This window comes from Orycteropus afer, unplaced genomic scaffold (assembly GCF_000298275.1).
Source record: "Orycteropus afer afer isolate SDZICR_OR568_19922 unplaced genomic scaffold, OryAfe1.0 scaffold00029, whole genome shotgun sequence".
Lineage (NCBI taxonomy): Eukaryota > Metazoa > Chordata > Mammalia > Tubulidentata > Orycteropodidae > Orycteropus > Orycteropus afer.
This window is the reverse complement of record NW_006921616.1, coordinates 14,322,032-14,340,313: the sequence shown is the minus strand read 5'-3', so window position 1 is coordinate 14,340,313 and position 18,282 is coordinate 14,322,032.

Below are 18,282 nucleotides of genomic sequence, written 5' to 3'. Positions count from 1 at the left end.
TAAACTGTGGTCAATGACATGAGACAAAGTGTCTGTGAACTGCTGTATGGAAAGTGAATTTGCTCTGTAAATCTTCACCCAAATCACAGTTAAAAAAAAAAAAAAAGTATTACTTCTCATTAATATTAGTATTCCTGCCCTATCCTCAGCTTTTCTATTGACATTGCAGTGGAAGCAAATGGTCTCCTGGTGGGTGAGGAGTCAGAGTGGTGTACCTCATCTGGTCTTTGGGAAGATGCCCCTTTGTCCATCTGCTCTCCTCTGTGGATGAGACTACCATTGATTTGAATTGTGGTTTAGCAGTTCTCAGCTTGATTTGGGCCCTACATATGGCCCTTCCTGGCTGCCCTGGCTTTTCCTTGGCTCTTTTTGGGAGAGATCCCGTGTGTCTCTACCATACCTTTCCACTGATCTCTGGCGGGGCAGTCCACCCCAGCCTTCACTGCTGGGTCTCATCTTCATCTCATCGTGGGAGGTCTCTAGCATTTCACTCTTCTCTAATAACCCTTCTTGGAAGGAGATTCAGCCTTCCATTTCTATTGGTTGACTTTGAGGTAAATATGCCAGATAGATCTTAAACAGGAGGCAGGGCAAAAGTCTCTGTCTTCAGCACTCCCTTCAATTTGTCCAAATACCAAAACTTTTACCCAGAGATTTCAGGTGGAAATTACCCCTATTTCACCCTGGTAGTGTGTCTCAGCCCATTTGGATTCTATTACAGGATGAGGTCATCTAGGGCAGGTTTCAGAGAAATAAGAGTTCTCATCCAGACAAGAATGACAGATATTCCAGAGGGTCCTTGGGAGCCTTTGGATCATTGTTTCCACTCTGGGCCTGGAGATTCCTTGGTAGTGACTCCACTACCCATCACTTAGTCATGACTCCAAGCTGGACAAGGGTTTGTGCTTATTATCTAGACATGGCAAATGACATTATGCCCATGAATTCCATCCTTAGCTGGTAATTGGGATTCTGAACTAGGGTGGTGGAAATGCCCGTGGTGGAGGGCAGGATATAAAGGTATCAGATACTGTGGAAGTAGAGGTAGTAGGTTTAGCCAGTGAGTGGATACGGGAGGCAAGGAAGAGAAAATTCGTATTTGACTTCAAAGTGTTAATCCTAGTGTTTTGGTTACTTTGTGCAGCCCTAACGATATGTATCACAAATGGGTGGTTTTAAACAAACAGGGATTTATTTGCTTACACTTTAGGAAGCTAGAAGTCTGATTGCAAAGTGCCAGCTCTAAGGGTTGGGTGAAAGCCCCTCTACCTTGGGCTTCAGCTCTGCCTCTGGCTCCCAGCCCACTGAAGCTAAAGGCTTTCTTCACTCAGGCAGCTGCTGGCTGCTGAGGCTGGCAAACCCAAGGTCAACAAGTAAAAGGCACAGTCCCACATTATCAAACTACGTGGTAGGCCACTGATTCAAGTCCATTAACAGTCATGAGACTGCATATGATACGCTAAGGAGCTTTGGTGTCCTAGTGCCTAAGGCATCTGACTGCTAACTAGAAGGCTAGTGGTTCAAACCCACCAGCCACTTCTCAGAAAGAAGGCTGGCCAATCTACTTCTGCAGTGTAACTGCCTCAGAAACTGAAGGAAGGGTCACTGTGAGTTGGATCTGGCTGGAGGGTAGTGAGTTTGGTGTGTTTATGGGAGCTCTGGTAGCATAGTGCCTAAGGCACTTGACTGCTAACTAGAAGGCTGGAGGTTCAAACCCACCAGCCACTCCTCGGAAGGAAGGTTGGGTAATCTACTTCCGTAGTGATACTGCCTCGGAAACCCAAGGAGGGGTTGCTATGAGTTGGGGTCTACTCGACGGCACACAACAACAACAACAACAACAACAGTCATAAGCTTGACAGACAACATGACAGGCTGCTGGACAATGACCCGGCCACACGCAGGATTCAAATATGTCAAAAACTGCAGAAAATTCCTAAAACTTCTCCTTATATACTGGGAGCAGAGCCTCATAGCAGATTCCACCATGGAGTTGATTACTAGTCTCATCATGGGGAATACTACATCCAGCTGTCCAGCCACTTAAAACCAGGCCCAACAAGTTGACAAATAACCTCAACTACCACATCTGGTATTTGGGAAAACCAGAATGAATTTATATATTGTCTTCCCAGTTGCATCAAAAGTTCCTGAAAGTTAAACTCCAGGTTTATCTCTGTTTTATACTCTTGTTGATGATGCACTAAAGGAATTATTTGTTTACAAATAACTGAAGAGGCAAGTCCAAGGATAACCATATGCTAAAAGACATGTTGGCATTTATGAGACTGCATATGATACGCAAAAACAACTGGATCAAAAATGATAATATTCAGGTAATAATTTGGATATCTTATCTATATCTTCAGTAGTTGAGTTTTCAAATGCGGCCATATATAATTCAAAGTAAGAAACAACAACAACAACAAAAATGACTCTCAGGAATTATATGTATCTATTTTTCCCCAATAGATTGATGATACGATGCTGATGCTTATATTTCAGAAAGGGAAGTTGTCTTTCCCCTTCTTAAATTTGCATGGTATTTAAGATTTTAGGCACTGTCACAGAAGAGTAATATGTCCCCAGGTGCACCATGAATATTATTTGATGATGACAAGCACTTGATGAATAATTTTCAGAGTGTTGTTTATAATTACTTGGGTAATAGTAATTATAGATCCAAAAGCAAAAAAAAAAAAAAAAAAAAAAGAAGCCTTAATCTCTTCTGCCTAACTTTTTTGTTTCTTGGTGAAGAGAAAGGTGAGCTGAGTGGTAGACTTTTGCCGGTCCGGAGGCGCTGCCATGTTGTACGTTTAAAGAAAAAAAAAAAAAAAAAAAAAGCCTAACTATCGGATTTAAGAATAAGAGGTGAAACCTCATAGAAAAGTGATCATTTTTAACGGTTGCAGAGAAAATGTTAAAATGACTAAAAGAACATATGGGGAACTACCAGCAGACCAATTCATGTGTTGCAGCTATTTAACCAAATTACAAATGCAAAATGCATTCTTTTCCCAGTTTCATTCCATTTAAACCCAAATAGCTATGTAAAATGGTGTCATACACCTGGTGAAACGCTTTGCTTTTTAAAAATCTTATCGCTTCACCAAAGTGCCTGGTGTTGAACCAACAACAACATTCTTTCTATATTTTTTAAATGAGTTTAACCACTTTCCAGACTATTCACTTCTCTCACGGAAAAAGTAAGCATCGATAGAATTTTAAATTAACCTTTTTTTTTTTTTTTTTTCTCCTGGTTCTGTTGACATCAACGAGGATGCCAGTCCTTTTTGGGAAAGCAAATGAAGTTCTTTTCCCCCCTAAATCCAGGAAAAACAAGGAGTAAAAAAATCATTTTTTGTTGTTGTTAGAAATGGAAAATTATGTTGTAAAACAGTGAAAGCACTCTTCCAAACAACTAAGGTTGTAACCAAGAATGGAGGATGAAACCTCATAAATGAAGAGCTTTCAAATATATGAGACAGCACAACACAAAGAAAAATAGAATCAGCTTTTAGTTGAGGCAGAAAAATATGGAGCTTTCTATATAAAAGCACATTTAAAATAATGTATGATGTATTTGGGAGAATTAGTTATATTTAGTTACAAGCAGTTATGCAAGCTGGACATTGCCCTTGAGGTATATCTTGGACCCAGTTGTGTTTTGTTTATATTGGGAGCATTCACAGAAAAAATCCAGATTTGTATTTTTCTTGACAAAGAAAGGAACTGGCAGCACTGGGTCTGAGACCAACTCATGCCTTTACATGAGGCGTGTGCTCTCCAGTTTGTCCAGTCCCTGCCTCACCCTATTGCTTTATGATGCAATTGCTTTGCTCATTTATGTTACCTACCTGGTCTTTTTGGTCTTCTGAACTTGCAACCCTGCTAAGGGTAGGACATCAGTTCTACTGCCATAATATGATGATTCTTGTGTGTGAAATGCAAGGTCATGGTAACAAACCAAGAACAAACCCACTGCCATCCAGTCAATTCTGACTCATAGCGACCCCCACTGGGTTTCCAAGGTGGGAAACCTTTACCGAAGTAGATTGCTCCATCTTCCTTCTGTAGAGCGGCTGGTGGGTTTGAACCACCAACCTTCTGGTTGGTTAGCAGTCAAATGCCATAGGCACTGCACCACCAGAGCTCCTTAAGGCCATGATAGTGACATTAATACAATAATGGGGGCTAGTTGACAACCAATTCCAGGGAGATTTGGGTAACTTGGGGGAGTGAACCCCCATGTCCTGTTGTCATTTGTAGTACTTGGTGGCTATTGTCTGCTCTGACTTAAATATAAATGGAATTGATTTTGCTTTCCTGTGATTGGCCAGTACTATCAGGCCAAAGAGGAGCTCTGGTAACATAGTGCCTAAGGCACTTGACTGCTAACCAGAAGGCTGGCGGTTCAAACCCACCAGCCACTCTCTGAAGGAAGGTTGGGCAATCCTACTTCCGTAATGATACTGCCTCGGAAACCCAAGGAGGGGTCGCTATGAGTCGGGGCCGACTTGACAGCATATAACAACAAACAACATCAGGACAAAGACCAAAGAAAGCAAACTCACTGCCGTTGAGTTGTTTCTGATTCATAGTGACCCATATTGGGTTTCTGAGGCTGTAAGTCTTTACAGAAGTAGATCACCCAGTCTTCCTTCCATGGAGCAGCTGGGGGGTTTGAACTGCTGACGTCCAGTTAGCAGTCAAATGCCTTATCCACTGCGCCACCAGAGTTCCTACTTTCAGGATGGAGTTCGTGATTCTAGAGACATCTTGATTAGTTGGTGACTGTTGGTTGGCCTGGTCTGAGGAGATAGGGTCTGGAAAATATTAGTCTACCTTCTACTTCCTTTTTCAAAAGCAAGAACTTTAGCTTGCTCCTTGTTGAGAATGGGGACTCAGTGGAGGAGAAAGACAGTTACCACTGGTTTATAACCAAATTTTCATATACTGTATTATTACAAGGTTTCAAGTATAGAAAGGCACAATATATATAAACTATGAGATGGTGGATTAAAAAACTACCAAATGTGTTTTAATCAGCAGCCAAGACATTGTGAGATATAAAAAAGTTAATTTATATTTAAGACTTAAAGTGTCTTCCCAATAAGAGTCTATTTCACAATGGTTCTTATCTTCATTGTAATTAGGATTTAGTTGAGGAGCTGAGGCATATGTATAAATAAGCAGTAGTAACATTAGATAGCATGTATGTGCCACATCAATGGTATAGACAATAAGTGGTATAGGAACTCAGAGAATAGAATTAGTGTTGTGGGCTGGATAATTTGGACCAAAAACCCCCACTAACATGGAGTTGATTCAGATGCATAACAGTAGATTCCCCTGTCTTCCCTACGTGGAGCAGCTGGTAGGTTTGAACATCCAACTTTCTGGTTAGTGCCTTAGGCACTGTGCCACCAGAACTCCTTGACAATTTGGACAAACAAAAAAAAAAAACCAAACTCACCGCTGTTGAGTCAAATCCAACTCATAACAACCCTTTCTTGGGTTTCCAAGGCTGTATCTTTATGGAAGTAGATTGCCCCATCTTCCTTCCGAGGAGTGGCTGTGGGTTTGAACTACCAGCCTTTTGGTTAGCAGTCAAATGCCTTAGGCACTACACCATCAGAATTTATTAAAGTAGGCTGGTGTATTTGGATTACAGCTTTTGGTCAGAATAACCATCCAGTCCACATACAAGGAGCAACAGGGAGCTCTGAAGGCACAGAGACAATTTACGAGTATCGGTTGCTATGGAGTTGGCTGATTCCTGGTGCTTCGGTGTGTGTCACAGCAGAGCTGGGCTTCACAGGCTTTTCAATGGCTGATCTTTTTTGGAAGTGGACCATTAGGCCTTTCTTCTGAGGCACCTCTGGGTGGATTCGAGGTTCCAACCTTTTTTTTAGCAGCCAAACACATTAACTGTTTGTGCCACTCGATTTAGCTACCTCAATATAATGCAAGTGATTTACACTGATTAACTCCTCGATCAACTGAAATTAATGTTTAAAAAAAAGAAAGAAAGAAAGAAAAGAAAAAATAAACCAGCCAATCATTAGTCAAGAGTTCAATGCAATTCTCTGACCTAAGACTCAGAGGTTTTCGATTACAGACTGCAGGTATTGCAGAGGCCCTGGTCATCTTTCAACACCATCCTTTCAGATATGAGGAAATTGGGGTCCTCAGAGGGTAAGTGCCTTGTCTGAGGTCACAGAGCTCCCCCAGGTTGAGAAGCCCTGGGAGAAAGCGCATGGGGCGGAGCGGGAGAATTTATCTCCACCTCCAGAGAAGCTGCAGATGGAGATTCAGCCTCCTCCACAGCCTCTGAGCTGTACTCAGGCAATTTTGGAGCAAGAAGGAGCCCAGTCCTGATTCCATCATCCTCCCTGGGCCACATCTCCCCTCAGTGTCTGAGACAAGCCCTGCAGTCTAACTTAGCCACTAAGACACCCTGATTTATATAGATAGAGAGCTATTTCAACCTGCTCTTGCTTTTCTACAGGGAGATTTTTTCTCATTGTGGATCACCTTTAGCAATTCATATTATAAGTTCTTTTTGAAAGAATTAAACAATCTGATAATGTCATTTAACGGCTCTGTTCACAGTTTACTTCTGGACCCCATGCAGTCCCCAGGTGGCCTTTTTAAGCCAAACCACTTAATTACTTCCTACAACCTAAGGGAATGAGAAATTACAAATACAGCTCCGTTACTAAAGCACATGTTTGGTTCATAATTTGTACCTTTGGTTCAATTCTAGCCTGCAATGGAATATCTAGGGGTATGGAAGCACAGAGAACAAGGGAACACTAACTGTGTCACTGAAGCCAACTTTTAAATAAGATATATTCATTTATTCTTATTATAGAAAATTTGGAAAATGACGGAATGCATCGTAGAGTTCAATTTTATAATGTGGCTTCATTACTTATTTGAATAAGTTTCCAGAATGTAAAATACTCAGGTATCAGATATATATTACTGTAGAATCACCCACTATTTATATTGTTTTATCACTAGCTAATAATAAGCATGAGAAAGAGATGGTCAATTAGTATTATGAATTAATTGTCACTTAACCAGAGGGTTTACTCTGGTAATTTAACATGTTAATTGTCATTCTTTCAAGGGAAATTCTTTCATGGGAAATCGCCACTAAAACCCACTACCATTGAGTCAGTTCTGAGTCATAGCAACTGCCACTGGGTTTCCAGGGCTGTAAATGTTTACAGAAGTAGATTGCCTCATCTTCCTCCCACAGAGCAGTTGGTGGGATTGAACTGCTGACCTGGTTCGCAGCCAAATGTCTTAGCCCCTACACAACCAGAGTTTCCTTATGGAAAGCCCAGAAAATAAAAAATTTCAGACTTTTTAAAAGTGATTTTTGAATGAAGGAGGATTTTTTTGTTTAAATAAATTAAACTTTTTTATAAACCAAAATCAGAAATATTGCATTTTTGTGACCTTTTCTTTCATGAGTAACTCAGAAAATTTGATTAAAACTTCCCCAAATAAATTCTTCTTTGGCCTGAGACTAAAGTATAATAATTTTCAGTTCAAAAGTAGCTGTTGGAGGACAATTTTTTTGACAACAAGAGAAAAGAAAGAGATTAGGGCCCAAGTGGAGTGCTGGTTAACTGGCTTAATTAGGGAGCAGGGGCTGGAGCTCCACAGTTACTGTAAATGATGCACTCACATCTTCTCTGTGATTTAACTGGTGAGTTTTTTACTTCCTCTCCCCATAAAAGCAAAGATGTGTGTTCTGAACTGAAAAATTGTGGCCCATACCATTCCTTCATCTGTTACATAATTCGTTTCGATGTCAGCAACCACGCTATGTGTCTATGATTTGTCTATGACGGGAAGGACAGTGGTATGTGTGAGGACAACAGAGTATATGCCTTAAATCCTAATAAGAAGAGAGTCCAGATGGACAGGTTGGAAGGAAACAGGAGTCAGCAGGAGGTGAGGGAAAGGGGGGGAAGAAGGATGGGAACCCAGGCAGTTGTGGCCACATCGTTGCCACCTCCCCATGGACTACGATTCCATAAGCAAAGCAAACTGCTGAGGTTTCATAGACGGATGGCAATATAGGGGAAAGAAAAAACGGGGGAGTTTTCTGGAAGCTCTGCAAAGAAGGGGAAAAAAAAAGATTGGAAAATGTTACACGCATTCTGTTCATGTTGTATCACTTAGTGCAGTCTTGTCTCTCCAGCCCACTAGTCTGGAACAAAAGTCAGTCTCCAACATAACAACAGACACTGGGGAGCTCTCCAACAAAAGATCACCTCCCCAAGAACAGGATGGTGCTGATGACTGAATGCCAGCCCTAGGAAACAGAAATACGACAGAGGAACGCCAAGGCCCATAGTGTCTCCTCCTGCCTCTGAATGAACTGCTAAAAGACCAAGAACTGTGCTGAGAGATAAGAAGACCCGAGGCCCGGGCTGCAGGTGGTGGTTGGGGTGGGACTAGACACCCGTCTGGCCACCTGGGGCTGGCTACGGGCAGCAGGAACAGCCCCATCCTCTCTGCAGAACAGAGAGAACAAGATTGTCCCTCAGACCTACAAGCGGGTGGTGGAATGGTTTTCCCCTGGTGGTGAAGTGAACAGAGGGCACACTGGAGGAGTGCAGAGGGGTTTGTTATCTTTCACCTTTACACCATTTCCCAAAAATTGCCTCAAAATGATGGGCACTGGGAAGGTGGTTTGGCCTCCATTGACCACATAGTGCAGCTTGTAACAGAAGATTTGTCGTCTTTCTATCGTGGGGGTCCCCTTTCCATGCTTCCTTTCTGTCATTTATATCAGCACACTCTACTGAGCATCTGCCATTGCTGAATACTTTGTCAGACATTGATAGTAGATAAATTACACATGGCCACTACTGCCCTTGAGAGGCTCACTAGTGTGGGAACAAATAATTTCTATAAAGTATTGGCTAGAGGGATGAAGACCTGCTTAAGGTGCCCTAACCTCAAAGGAGGGACCCCCAGCCAGCCCGCGGAGGTGAGGAGGCAGTGACTCACAGAATCAGCAGTGGGCAAAGCAGGTGGTTAGATTCAGCTGTCACTAAAAAGTTACTTAACTCTCCAGTTCAACAGTACCAAGAAATAGTCTGTATTAGCCTTCTGCTTTACGTGGCCCTATTTTGACTCAATCAACATGATGAAGTCAGCACCAGCAATGTGATTTACCCCTGTCCCTAATTCACTTGCAATGACACACTCCCATCAGACGATTTACTAGCACCCTAAAGGCCTGGCGCCCTGCTTCCAGAATGACACAGCCTTGAAAACCGTATGGAATGCCGTTCTACTCTGACGCCCACGAGGTCACCGTGAGTCAGAAGCAACTCTAGGGCAACTGATTTTTTTTTTTTTTTTTTTTGGCTTAAACTAGGAACCTCAGAGACATCCGAACCCCTCCTTCCCCGTTATTCCTTACCTATTGTTGAGTTAATGAGCCACCAAGTCCTTACTCTAGTTGCAGATATCTTTGAATCTGCCCCTCACTTCTCACCAAAACCAAATCAAACCCACTACCATCGAGTTGATTCCAGCTAATAGCGACCCCCTTTGGGTTTCTGAGGCAGTAAATCTTTACGGAAGTAGATTGCCCAGTCTTACTTCCACGGAGTGGTTCGCGGGTTTGAACCTCCAAACTTTTGGTTAGCTGTCAAATGCCTTAGACACTGTGCCACAAAGCTCCTTACTCCTCATAGTCACTGTAATATCCACCTTGCCCCTAATTCATTATTTTGCATACATGCTGTTGCATCAGCTGCTTAACTGACCTCTGGCCCCACTATCACTGTTGCTAACCACCACCATGAAGGTTCTCTTCCTAGAACAGAAATATTATCATGTTACTCTGCCTAAGATCTATTGATGGTTTCCTATTGCAAACAGAATAAAATCCAAACTGTTTAGCATAATCTAAAATGTCCTTTCCAAAATATTTGGACACTATCAAATAAAATATACAGATGACAAATAAGCACTTGAAAAGATTCTCAACATTATTAGTCATTGTGGAATGACTATTAAACCACACTGAGAATATAAAACCATAAGAAGCGTGTGTGTCAAGGTTGTATCCTTTCACCACACTTAATCTGTATGCTGAGCAAATAATCCAAGAAGGTGGACTATATGAAAAGAATGTGATGTCAGAGTTGGAGGAAGACTTATTAACAACCTGTGATATGCAGCTGACACAACCCTGCTTGCTGAAAGTAAGACGACTTTGATGCACTTATTGATGAAGATCAGAGATTACAGTCTGCAATATGGATTACACATCAACATAAAGAAAACAAAAGTCCTCACAACTGGGCCAATAAGTGACATCATTATAAATGGGGAAAAGATTGAAGTTGTCAAAGATTTCATATTACTTTGTTCCACAATCAACACCAATGGAAGCAGCAGTCAAGGCATCAAATGATATACTGCACTGGGCAAATCTGCTGCAAAAGACCTCTTTAAAGTGCTGAAGAGGAGCTCTGGTAGCATAGTGGCTAAGGCACTTGACTGCTAACCAGAAGGCTGGCGGTTCAAACCCATCAGCCACTCCTTGGAAGGAAGATGGGGCAATCTACCTCTGTAGTGATACTGCCTCGGAAACCCAAGAAGGGGTCGCTATGAGTCGGGCTGACTCAATGGCACATAACAACAACAACAACAACAAAGTGCTGAAGAGCAAAGATGTCTCTTTGAAGACTAAGGTGAGTGTAACCCAAGACATGGTATTTTCAATTGCCTCATATGCATGTGAGAGCTGGACAATGAATACGGAAGATCGAAGAAGAATTGCTGCCTCTGAATCATGTTGGCAAAGAATACTGAAAAACCCTGGACTGCCAGAAAAATGAATAAATCTGTCCTGGAAGAAGTGCAGCCAGAGTACTCCTTGGAAGTGAGCAGACTTTGTCTCACCTACTTTGATCATGTTGTCAGAAGGGACCAGTCCCGGAGAAGCATATCATGTTTGGTAAAGTGGTGGGTCAGAGAAAAAGAGGAGAACCCTCAATGAGAGGGACTGACACAGTGGCTGCAACAATGGGCTCAAGTACAGCAAGAATTGTGAGAATGGTACAAGATAGGGCAGTGTTCTGCTCTGTTGTACATAGGGTACCTAGTCAGAGCAGACTCACACTTAACAACACCTAACAACAACAACAGCAACAACAACAAGAACTTATACCTATTGTTGTTGACTACCCTGCAGTCAATTCTTACAACCTCATGTGACAGAGTCGACCTGCCTTGTTGTTGGGTTTTCACTATAATAATGAAAATATGTAAGTGAATGAGCATTGTGGTGTCCCAATAAAACTTTATTCAAAATCAGATGACAGGCTGGATTTGGCTGATGGGTCATAGTCTGCTGGCACTTAGATAATAGACTCGAAGAGCTAATAAGGATAGAAATGTTCTTTTCTTTCCTTTTTTGCCACTGGTACATTAATAATTATTACATTTTTGAAGAATTGATTGCAAGTATACATGGTTGTTGTTACGTGCTGTCGAGTTGGACCCGACTCATAGCAACCCCTTCTTGGGTTTCAGAGGTGGTATCACTAAGGAAGTAGATTGCCCAACCTTCCTTCCAAGGATTGGCTGGTGGGTTTGAACCACCAGCCTCTGGTTAGCAGTCAAATGCCTTAGGCACTATGCTACCAGAGCTCCTAAGTATACATTATATTGGTGTAAAGATTAAAACTTGAAAGGATGTGGCATTTGGATAGAATCTATAAAATAATACTGTTAGAACTAAACCTTGAACATTATAGTTCATGTTTATTTGTGAAATCCCAGTGAAAGTTAATGCAAAATTTCTCTTGTATAATTCAAAATGCTATTATTTAGCATTTATTATTTGTACTGTGTTTTACTGTCAATTTCCCAGTGCTTACCTAGCTACTGGATAGCCTTCCTTTATACAGATGATAATGATAGTATACCTACTATTCATTTGATTCTCATTCTCCTATTCTTGGTTATCTTTCTAGAAAAATCTCTTCTGTTTAAGCTAAGAAGCCAGTTGCTATGCAGTTGACTCATGGAGACTGGCTCCATCTTTCAAGTCACCTCTGGGTGGACTTAATCTGCAACCTTTCAATTAGCAGCCATGCACACTGACTGTTCGCACTACTTAGGGACTCTCCTCTACTCCAATCTGCACTACTTCCATCTGCTGCAGAACAAAACTACAGGCAGTCCCTGGCTATGAACAAGATCCCTAACTGTGTCTTTAAGTCTTTAAGTGAATTTGTAAGTGAGTCAGGACAGATGCATATGGTTTTTATTTAGTTTTACTTTTAGCACAATGCCTAAGGCATTTGACTGCTAACAGAAGGCTGGTGGTTCAAACCCACCAGCCACTTCTTGGAAGGAAGTTTGGGAAATCTCTATTTCCATAGTGATACCACCTTGGAAACCCTAGGAGGGGTTGCTATGAGTTGGATCCGACTCGATGGCAGTGAGTTTAGTGTAAGAAAGGAGCTCTTGATGGCATAGTAGTTAAAACTTTTTGCTGCTAACTAAAAGGTCAGTGGTTCAAATCCACAGCTGCTCCAAGGGAGAACGATGAGGCAGTTAGCTTCTGTAAAGATTCATAGCTTTGGAAACCATGTAGGGCAGTTCTAGTCTATTTTATAGGGTTGCTATGAGTTGGAATCTACTTGATAGTCATGGGTTAGTGCAAGAAAAGTCTCAAAACTTTTGTAATAATTTAAAAGCTGCATGTGCAGCAAGTGAGGTGGATTGTGATGAAAAATTTGTTGCAAGTGGGGGTTGGTTAAATGTTTTCAAAATCAAGGCAAATTTACATAGCCTTAAAGGGCAAGTACAAATTGTCCCTAAGTTGGACCTTCATAACCTTTGCAGTAGAGGGATTGCCTCTACTGCAAAACTGGTCTTTCTGCTTCCACTCATGCTCTCATAATCCATTCTCTACGAAGCAGTGAGAGTGGTCTTTAAAAAGTATAAACTGACCATGTTGCTCCCTTGTTCTACTCCCCTGCATAAAACTCTCGTTTGGGATAAAATAAAATGCAAATTTGTTCCCATGGTTTTCAGGGCCCTGGCCCAAGCCTACAAAGAGCACATTTTCTAACCACTTGCCAACTTGCCCAGCAAACTTGTTCCAACGTGCCTCATCCATTCACTTACTCTTCTCTCTGCCTGGAGTGCGCAAGGCACATCTTTGTATAACTGGCTTCTTCTCTTTCAGCTCTGAACTTAAATGACACTTCCACTCAATTTAAAGTAGTAGTTCCCACTTAACCCTAAGCACAACCAGATCTACCTTTAAAAATATCTTAGCATGTAATTTTTCATGGTATAGTATTTTTCTTATTTACTTTTTTGACAATTTCTTTTTGTCTCCTTTTTTAAAAAAAGTAGGCTCCAGGAGGGCAGAGATCTTGCATGTCTATTGCTACACCCTCAGTACCTTATAAGAGCATTTGACGTACAAGGAGTCCTTGGGTAGTACAAACCTTGAATGCACATGGCTGGAGGTTTGATCCCACCTAGAGATGCCTGCAAAGAAAGGCCTGGCAATCTACTGCTGAGAAATCAGAAGCTATTGAAAACCCTGTGGTCCACACCTCTACTCTGACACACATGGGGTCACTGTGAGTCAGAGTTGACTTGACAGCAACTTTTTTTTTTTTCTTTTAGGTCTCGATAGCTATTTGGTGAATGAGTGAAATAAATATGGATGGGTTATAGAAGAGGTTGATAGGAAACAGAGAAATCTGACTGGATGTAGAAGGATTTGGGAGCAAAGACAAATTTAATACATTTCAAAGTTAGCCCTTGTTGTAATCCATATTCCATGCACTGAAAATCATCCTTCTAAAATTAGTCTCAAATACATACTTCATTTACGTACCTTAACTCTTTCATGTAAGTACCACTTACATTTTCTGCCTCTGACATTTCTTAAGAGGCTTTTTCCCACGTATAGTGTGTGCTGGCATTGGGATGTAGACTTATGTAATTGCATAAAACAGAAGGAAATTGGTCGGTGACATATTGCTGTGCAGAGAGGTTGTTGCATGAGGTGGTGCATCCTGGAGGAGAGATTGTGTAAAACTTTCGTCTCTTTGGGCTTCTGCACAGTGAGATAAGGCTTGCAAGTATATTTAATGTTTCCTGTATGTTACTGGGAAGGTGTGGTATTCGGGATTAGGTAATACTTAAGTGCATATTTTTTCTATGCCTCATCCCACATAATATTTATTAAAATTCATCATAAGTAGAACAAATTTAAAAAACATTCAATGACTCAGTATGAATTCTATTAACAGAATAAGAACATTATATTGACAAAATCTTACAAACAAAAAATAATTCAGTAATGAAAAGATTAAGTTACTATCAGTTGTTAGATACCACTGTTGATTAGTCTGTGCAGAAATGGTTCCGGAAGTTGGTGAATTTAAGCACATCTGTGGACCTATGGAGAATTGTGAAAGTTGTGTAGTTGACTTTTCTTCCTTCATTCATCCCCTTCCTGGTAGAAACAGTTATAATTTTTTTGTTGTTGTTGTTGGTATACTACAGGAAAATAAAGTTTTCATAGTGGGGGAATGACAGGCAAGGTCATGTCCTTCGTGAATCTGTCCTGTTTGTGAGGGGTTAAAGCTAACAAGGCCCTAAGTGGTGCAAACAGTTAACTTACTTGAGGACTCACTGAAAGTTAAAGTTTTAAGCCTACCCAGGGACACCTTGGAAGAAAGCCTTGGCAATCCATGTATGAGAAATCAGCCGCTGAAAATCCTATCAGTTCTACTCTGACACACGTGGGGTCAATATAATGGAATTGACTAGATGACAAATTGTAAAACTAACAACTAAGAAAATAAGAGAAGAGTGCAGAACAGTATATAGGAAATAGGCCCTGAACTTGTTTGTTCAGACTTGAAATGCAAAAGGAGGAGGAAAGAAAGAAAGAAAGAAAAGAACTCACGAAAAAGGAGAAGTTAGATACTGAAGCAAGAAATCCACAGAGAAGGAAGTTAGGAGATGTGAGCTATTATTGTAGACTGAGTCCTTGGGAAACTCTAGGGATACTGCATCAGATACTGGCCCACAGAGTCTTCCACATTTTGTCTGAATGGCTGGCCATTGTGCCAATGAAGGGTAGTTAAACTTTTTTACTGGGCTGTTTTTAGGAAGCTATTTTGCCATGAAGTCCATTTTTAAAATTCTACTCTTTTTCTTTTTGTTGGGAGAGGTCATTTTGCAAGTCACATAGCACCAGTTTTGATGGGCCAAATGAGGACATAAGCTGACATGGCACAACCACTGTCAACAGAAATGGACATCTGGACCTTCAGCTGTCAGATCTCCCAGTAACTGACCACAGCCAGTGATCCGTGGCATGATAGGCTGATAGGAAGAGGTGGAGGAGGAGCGGTGGTCTTCTGACACTCCATTTACACAATAATCAGCAAGACAATGCTTTGGTAGCTGGATATAGCTGGATGGTACGAGAAAGCTACTATGCCAAAATAGAGAATCATGATAATACAGGATAAAGATATCTTCACCTTGAAAAGAAACAGGAATGGTTCATCTGCTTGAACACTTCCTTAGGATATGGTTATGTGGGTAGCATCTCCACACAGAAGGAGTTCCTCCTGGCCACCAGTGCAATTAGCAGGCAATTGGAGGAAGCTGGGGTATTGTAGAAGAGGCTTCCCAGGCACTCTTTCCTCCCAACCCTAATCTTATTTCTCCTCATCTATTTTTAAATTACCGGTGGGCTCAAGGGAAATGCAATTTGCTATTCTCCGAGTTAATGGAAATTAGTAATTTTGACAGGTTAGGCTGTGGTATTAAAAGTTGTTACATAAAGCAGACCATTTAGTACAGATGTCATGGGGCGCAGGGAGGGCACTGGTGCCCAGATCCTTGGAAGCGCCGAGCTCAGGGTGGCACCCTGTTTTGCTGTTAATCCTTTTCTGGCGTCCTTCCACTAATGGCTTTCTTTAGAAAATGGGAAACGAGTTGGCTTCAGAAGCATAAATGACAGCCCAGATTGTCATTGCTCTTCACAGCCCACATAACATGCTATGATGCTATGTATTTTGGGTGCAGAGAATGATGATCATGGTTGAACAGTACCTAGTTTAGAAGTTCAGTTTTTTCACAAAAACCTGGACTCGTGTGGGTTCATTATTAAATGTTCATTATTCTCAATTATGTCCTTACAGTTTTTGGAATGTTGTGGCTATAAGGATATGATGATAGATGTGGAAACTGGCTGATGCTGTACCTCCAGTAACACTCCTCCTCTCTCTCCACCTCAGCACGTATTCATCGCAGAACACTTGGAAATATCAAACATCATAAAGAAGGAAATAAAAAACACGTGTTGTCCCTCTACCTCATAAAAAGTATTTTGGTGACATTCTGATGACTCAATAATCAGTTTTGTATCCTTTGAATAGTTTGTAGTTTATCTAGATGATAAATGGCTTTCTTGTCTAATTTATTTTGTGTTGTGCATCTATTATATTTCCCCTATTATACTGAAGTTCCTTAAGAAAAGGATTCATGTCCTATAACAAATATTGTATCTTATTTATTCAGCTAATTTATACATGTTGTAGTGGTTGCTAATTATTACTAAATATCCGTTCTCCCCTACTTCATAAATAAAGAATACTGTTGGGGACAGCAATAAGGACAGTTTTTCTTTTTTTAATTTTTTAAAAATAACTTTTTATTGTGATTTCAGTGAAAATTTACAAAGCAAATTGGTTTTCCATTCAACACATTTTGTTTTGTGACATTCATTGCAATTCCCACAGTGCAACACCACTCATCCCACTTCCTCTCTCTGTTTATCATTTCTCTTTGTCCTTCTTTCTTGTCCCTTCCTGCCTTCGAGCTTTATCCCTGGACATATGCTGCCCTTTCAATCTCTCATGGTTGATTGCCCTAAGGAGTGTGTTCTTCCTGGTGTTATTGTTCATCTTATAAGTCTGTTGGCTGTTTGGCTGAAAGTTGAGCACAGAAGTGAGTTTTGTTCCATGCTCTAAGGGCCATAGTCTCGGGGATTCCACCAGTCTCTATCAAACCAATAAGCCCAGTCTTTTTTCATTAGTTTGAATTTTGTTGCACGTTTTTTTCCCCACTTTAGTGAGGACCTCCTATTGTGATCTCTTTCCAGAAGGGTCAGCAGTGGAACCGGGGACCATCTATCTAGCTCTGGTCTCAGAAATGTGGACACTGGGGTTCACCTGGCCCATTAGTCCTCTAGACTAATTGTTCCCTTGTATCTTTGATTTTTGTCGCTCTTCTTTGCACTGGGAAGGGAGAGACCAACAGTTTCACCTTAGATGGCCACTCACAGGCTTGTAAGACCCCATCGCTACTCACCAAAGTAAGATGTAGAACTTTGTCTTTGTGGACTGTTACCCTAATAGAACTTGATGTTCCCTGAGACTACGTCCTGAGTTCCCTGGCCTGATGCCTCATACCCTCAAGGTGTTTGGTTATGGCTAAGAAGTTTTCATAACTTTGCCCCTGTGTGCTCTACTATATTCATGGATATATTTGCAGCACTTATCAATACATATGTAGAAATACTGCCTGTCGAACTGACATATATTTGTGAGTGTCGTCCCATTCATCTTCCCATTCCTGTTCAGCTTGTGTGACTACTTTTTGCATGCACTTGCAGATTCTTGTTATCACTGTTACTGCAGGATTGTGTAGGTAATAGTATTTGCCTCTAATGCCCTTAGCTCTTACGTTCCTCCCAGTGTGTTCCTTTACCTTGCTCACTGTGTGCTCATCTCCCTCCTAGTGTATAGTACCTTTCCCTTCACTCCAGTTAGTATGTGTCTACCCACCGGTTGGTAATTTACCCTACTTTTCCCTCGCATCCCTGTTGTTGTTGTTGTTGTTATTTGCCGTCGAGTCGAGTGTTTCTTTGTGCATATAATCCTTGTCTTGACTTGTTACAGTAGTGATCTCATACAATATTTGGCCTTTTGTGATTGACTAATTCCACTCAGTGTAATGACCTCTAGGTTCATCCATGTCAAGAGATATTTTGCAGATTCATCGTTATTCTTTAACGTTGTGTGGTATTCCACAATGAGCACATTAAACAATAACAACAACAACAACACTTTATATTTTCAAGCTTCCCATGCAGATTAATGAGCTGCTCAAAAGTAAAAGATCAAAAGGGGAGGATTTGCTCCGGGATAAAGCTCTGAAGGCGGAAATGGATGGGAA